Genomic DNA, 6,644 nt, shown 5'->3' with positions numbered 1-6,644 from the left:
ACTGAATATTCATATGATACTGTTATTGTATACTTTTAAATCAATGACACACGTTTATAATTCCGGTACGAACCCCGAATTTAACCCCAATATTTGGTCGTTAGGGACAATTTGGCAGTTAAATAAGGTTTGGGCCTTTTGTTATTATTTGTACAAAGTGTCAACATCAATAGCAATTGTAAAACATGTTTTAGGAAACATTGCATTTAAAGTCTGGTAAGAATGTGGGAAAAGACGCGTTTCATTTTCCCACTTTTTAAAGAAGGATTAATATAGTTTTTACAGAGCGTTGAACAAAGTATTAAATCGTTATGGAGCATAATTAGACAACTTGCTTAGAAAAATGGAGAATTCGAAAATGTTTATATAATAAAAAATCCATTTAAATTTAAACAGTTAAAGTCTATAAGCAAAATCCCGACTATTTTGTCACTGCTTTGCCATCTTCTTCGCGTACATTGAATATCTGCAATTCAGTAGCAGTACATGAATCAAGCAGATGTGCCCCTTCTGAGTGTTTTCTCCAGAGTTCACTGCAATAGGTATGTCGGATAAGTTCATGATGTCGCCGGCATTCATGTTCAAAATAAAAAAGTCATGTTTATACCATTGCCGTCCGTTCATATGCCCTGAAACTTAAACTGTCCCAAGGTCTTGAAATCGTCTCCCTCAAATATTTCGAAGAACGTACAGTAAACACAATATACGAGTCAACCTTCTTACCATACAACGCAGCCTGAAACAATACAATATATTACATTTAAGCAGGATTCCGACACTTTCTCTGCACCCAGTTATGTTTGTACATATATAAGTAATGGACCCATTTAATGATTCCTGCTTAAGCATAAGTGGAAAAACAGACACGAAACAGCTATTTGACATAGCTCAAGGTTTAAAACAAATACTCTTACAACCTCTTACAACTTTGTAGTGTTTGTATAAGTTTTCAAAACAAATGTTGATGTAACGCTGTCTATGTTCATGGTTTACTGTGCATTATAATAAGAAGGTTGATGTTTATTCGTTTAGGACTCTTTAGTACCAGATAGGTTCATCATTTGTGGTGATGTGTACACAAATATCAGAGACAAGGTAGCGCAAGTATTCGCAGGTGAAGACATGTCAATTTTGGAAGAAGCTCTAAAGGTAACATTTACATTTACCTTTGAATTAGATAATACACTGACGTATTAAGTATTAGGAATGTTTATTATATTGCTCACTTGTTAAATGACAAAATTTAATATCCAATGTTCCAATTAACCATTCGTGTAATAGTAAACGAAACGTTCAAAAATTGTAATTTATTAATATAAGTTTCTATCAAATATGTCTAAAAAGAGTTTTTAAAACAATTATGATGTGGAAACTGCTTGTTTTTACAAAATAATTGTTATACATTTGCAAAAACGAAACATTGCGATTCTTTATTTTAGTGATTATAGGTATGTTGCTGATTATTTTTTATGTAAATACAGTGAAGAACTTAATGGGAATAATTGTATACGAAAAGTGTGTCAAAAGTTATACTTTCACACGGAACAGAAACATTCAACCGTATGCACATATGTAATATCAACAATTAAACGTTTACATGATAAAATATTATAATGATAACACGCCGAACGATTGCAAACGTGCGTAGGAAGACCAAAATTGCCAACATATTTAGTTTTATGGGTTTGAAAGATATTTTGCAATATCTTTAAATTTCTTAAGGTTACCTAGTTTTAATAGCTTGTCTCATTAAGCCGAATTCTTACTTATTCTCGGTTTTATCATATAATGTAGCGGTAATCATAAAGAAAAAATATCTTTTAAACAACAAATATCATTACAAGATAAAAGTTTACACAAATCATACTAAACAAAATGGGCCATATCCTGTTATCAAGAACGTTCGAAAAATCTTGGTGTGTGTTAGGCGAGTAAGGCCATTTTTTAAAAGAAGATCTTTTCTGGTATTGGCTAAAAATACATTTGCATTTTGTGAACACGATGTAACAGGATGAGGAATTGTTCCCAGTACCAATATATTTTACACTCTCTGGTCAAAAACGTAATTTGGCATTATTGTGATTGCTTCCATTTATGTGAAATTAAGTCACAATACATTGTACAGTACGGTAGTTTTTGACACAAAACAAATTCATGTTTACGATGTGTTTTGTTTTATTTTCCAGGATAGTCAAAGACATTCAAAACAAACCGGACTTTACCTAGAACTGGCTGTTTTCAGGGAAATCACATGCACATATGCTGTTGATAAGAAATGCAAATCGGTAATTAATGTCAATTCAGCTATCCATGTTAAAATATTTTGTAAATCGTTTATGTTTATATGTTCAATATTTGCAGTTTCATAAAAAAATATGTTTTAATGTTTATTTTCGGGGCATAGCAAAAATGCTAAGCTTAAAGAGGTAAAGGAAGATAGCAGCATGTGTTGTGTCTAAGTCTACAGTGTTTGTTTTTTCAGAAGGCGATAACGTTCAAACAAAATTTAGAACGATGTGACGTTGTTGAGAACAAGGTCAGTACATTCTTCATTTAAGTCAATATTATATTTAAAAAATTGAAAGCTTAGGTTTAATAATTAAAAAAGACTATTCAGTGGTACGATTTTGTTAATATCAAACCATAACTTGATTTATAATAAAGAAAAATAATAATAGTTTTAATACTTAAATAGTGGGGCAATTAGCTCTTTCTTTTATACATATATTGCCGCGTTTTCCAACAAAAATACAGTAAAATACACTTACAGGATATAATTCGGCGGATGCTGGACAATGAACTGATGCCAAGCAGCAAACTTAAACTTCTTGAAGGAGACAATTCCAAACAGCTTGGTCTGCAATGTCTTCTTGTCCACTTCCTATCGATGATGCTTAGAACAAATGAAGGATCGTCCGTTGTTCTGCCATTTCAATTGTTGATGAAAAGTCCTGAAACTGCAAAGGTACTTTAGGTTTAGTTTTATTGCTACTTGTCTGAGATTTCGTTTTTAATATTTCATGTTCAAATTCAATGCACGGTTCATCCAACTTTTGTCAAGATTTTCAACGCTTTATTTATCATACAAGTAAAAAATGATAATAAATATTGATATATCAATACTGGTAGGCGATAATCGGCGAATATCGATTTATCGTCGCCGCGGGCTAATACAAACGATTGTCGACGAATTTTTGACGGTATCGATTTATCGAAGAATTGGTGGCGTGAACACTAGGGATGAATCGCGTTTTATAAATACATTTTGCATTAAAACACAAGGGAACTAACTCTACTTGACTAGATAAAGCAATTCTAGGAGATGAGAATGACCAAATGTCTATAAGAATGGGGAAGAACGGTAGCTCAGCGACAGTTGTAATATTTGTTATCTAGTTATTTAGTATTTGAGTATTTTTCATTGATAAATTCATTTCCTAGAGAGTGCCTTTAGATGATGTGTTTTGCTTCTAGTCCTCAGTACTACTAGTCATTTTCCCTGAAAGTGTAAACGCACTTATAGTTGTATGAGTTTGTAATAAATTTTATTTTCATCAGGGGCGTTAAACATTAAGTTCACACAAACTTTATCTACTGTTTGTTTACGATGGAGGGGAGAGGGGGAGTCTGACAATTTAACATATGTGTGCTTGCCAGTGTGCTGAAAAAAGTAACCTACTACATAAAACAATGTATTCTTCTTTTTTTAAGAGTGATTGTTGTTTACCAGTTCCTACTCACTAATTGTTGTAGACAGCGACGTCCGCAGCGTCAAATGTCGTTTGATCACTTACTGCTGGATAGTGTGTTTAATCGTGACTCAGATAGATCACTCTATATTTTTTGCATAACATTTCGAACGTTTAAAGGCAAGCTAAGACAGCTCACAATAGAGTTTTGACCCTTACTTTGTCAAACTTTGACCATATTAAGTGTGTCTACACTCTAACCCGATTTTTCATTTCCAATATTTCCAACACGACGACAAACTTATAGAAAATATAGATTATGCTACGACAACGTGTCAATCGACAGCTATTTCAGACGATCAATTTATGACGTAGGTGGCTTTTGCAATTTTTACCGTTTTCTTACTGCCATCTCCATAAATGGAAAACTTCGTATTCAATATTAACCAAATATTGCGACTCTGATAACTGTGCTGGACATAATATCTCTACTGTTCGTTATAAAGAATAGCTGTATGAATTCAAGAATTATGGAACGTCCTTAATTTGACGAGATTTATTTCTGCAGCTCTATTTTATGAGAATTTCTTAACCGCTATTTAATAAACTAGGTGCAATATATAAGGCCATAATAACTCGACTATTGTTCAGTTGCAAGGTCGGAATTTACTTTGCACTGGAAATGTCGCAGTATGACATAACTTTGCTTCGTCAACTCTTAAACATTTCCTATTTAATTCTAATCAAATGAAATGTGGATTTTATGTTAATACTCGTATGCATAACACTAGTAAACGTTCAAATGACACTATTCATTATGTGATATGTTCCTTTTACTATCAAATTATACTCCAGTTATCAAACCAACCAAGTTTCAATACTACTTAGTTATTTCTATCACCGTTTTTGAACGCTAAGTAAAACTGACCATGACCTTGATCCCAGCAACCGCAATGCAACTAATACATCAAGTTCCGTCAAACAATAATCATTTCTAATAATATAGTATAATGCATGGTTATGACGCTGATTATCATTATCTTTATTCAATATCATCCGAATTACCCTAATGTAAATTATGAGACTCTCATGTCGGTATAAATATGGCGCCAAGAGATCGGTGTCTCGATGAAAATATTTTTCTGAAAAGTGATGAAGGCATATGAGATCATTGGCATCGTGAATGTCATATCCACTATTAAATGCAAAGATTTATTGTATTTTATAATGATATTACCTATTTGATTGATGCCGTCTAGGTAAAACAAAAGTCAAATATAGTGGATGCTTTGATAAAATTGTACACCGCATATTCAATATCGCATTGACCTTTTATATTTTAAGAATTCGTGGAGCACCAAAACATCTACATTATCTTATATTTCGTACTTAGTAGATTCAAATGTCGGTGTTGTTTATTAAGTCTAAATGTTAAGTTCTAAATGGTACTGATGCGTTGTATAATTTCGTCCTAAAGCCACCTTAAATGGACATCATAAGTAATCACCATTTTCGTTTAACAAGTTAGTCCAATATGACATTGCGCAATTTGTTTCTATCTAAGAAGCCAATCCTCTATAAATTGAAATCGTTGAGATAGATACATGAACTTAATTTTTAAACACCGTATTGATAATGTAAATGACTGTATTTATTAGTATAAAGCAATAATCGGAAGTGGGGAGCATGCGTGAAAACAAAATGCTTATTTTAAAATTAATGTTTATCCACAACCCATAAAGCTTAGCTATGTGGAGCTGTATGTGTAAGTAGGCAACACATAGAGCTTATTAGGGATAACATAGTATTTCTGCAATAACGTTGTTAATAGCGATACTGGTGCATTCATTTACAAACTGACATATTGTGGTAATTCATAAAATGGATTAATGGAATATATATCAAGTGAAATATTTGTTTTATAATAACCGGATATTTTTATACCATGCCCAGCAGATATCAACGTATGTATGGGCGTACAATAAATTAAACATTCGTAAGTTGCATATCTAAATCTAACACATCATTAATGTATGCTTTTAAAAGCATACATCACTTGCTATAAAAACACCGCTTAGCACCTGTTTTAAGTAAGGCTTAGTTTCAACTTTGCTATAATTCTTAAAATTTGATTAGGGGATGTACTTACCCACTATGCCACTGGATGAACTGGAAGAAATATTGGACGTTATTCGTGAAGCGCATAAGAATGAAGAGTATAATAACCCAGGGTTTTGGAGTAAGTGCTCGTTGTTCTAATGTTATCTTCACTTAAAAGTCAAATTATAGAACGTTAAACACATTGACCTTTTTCGATGGTATGTTTAAACTCTATTTTTAGTTTTGTTTACATTTCATAAAGTGAACATTCTATTCAAACATTTGGTTAAGATATCGGTCCGTCATAAAAGCAATAAATTCAGCTCGACACACTTTTCGATTTAAATTGACCTTCTTTATCTATTCGTTATAAAGCGCTTATTATTTTTCAGGATGTCCAAATGGCCACCCATACGTGGTTGTTGACGTGAGTATTGATTAAATATTTTCTCAACAAAAAAACATGTGATGCAATATTTCAACTTTTTATAATGGTATTGATGATGCTTGGTGGCTACATATTACATATTCAGACTTTAAGCGATTTATCCAAGTAGCTTATCATTACTAGTATTTAAAGAAATTCGAAGACGTTGTTAACATACAAAAAAACAAAAATTTGTGCGAAAGGAGAGTTGTAGTGTATTATCAAAATATACTAATGTAAACTAAAGAGAAAAGGCTAGTATGACAAAATTAAACAAAACTATATTGATTAAATGGCACAGTAATGAAACAAATTAAACACTAAAGAACATATCGGTTAATATTTATGTGATAAGACATTTTCAGTGCGGTAACAGAAATGAGGAAGCAAAATGCAATAAATGCGGTGCAGATATTGGCGGAGGCGCA

General features: G+C 32.3%; 1 long non-coding RNA gene across 1 annotated transcript; it reads left to right on the top strand.

Annotated features, from left to right (window-relative positions):
- Window positions 1-2,207: 2,207 nt before the first annotated feature.
- LOC128239374 (uncharacterized) lies at window positions 2,208-2,959 on the top strand. The gene is made up of 3 exons (XR_008261868.1): window positions 2,208-2,285; window positions 2,483-2,536; window positions 2,771-2,959. It is a non-coding gene; the product is annotated as an uncharacterized LOC128239374 (long non-coding RNA).
- Window positions 2,960-6,644: the final 3,685 nt, after the last annotated feature.

The sequence above is a fragment of the Mya arenaria genome, chromosome 6 (assembly GCF_026914265.1).
Source record: "Mya arenaria isolate MELC-2E11 chromosome 6, ASM2691426v1".
NCBI classification, from domain to species: domain Eukaryota; kingdom Metazoa; phylum Mollusca; class Bivalvia; order Myida; family Myidae; genus Mya; species Mya arenaria.
Note: the sequence above shows the minus strand (reverse complement) of the source record. Positions and strands in the feature narration are given on the sequence as shown.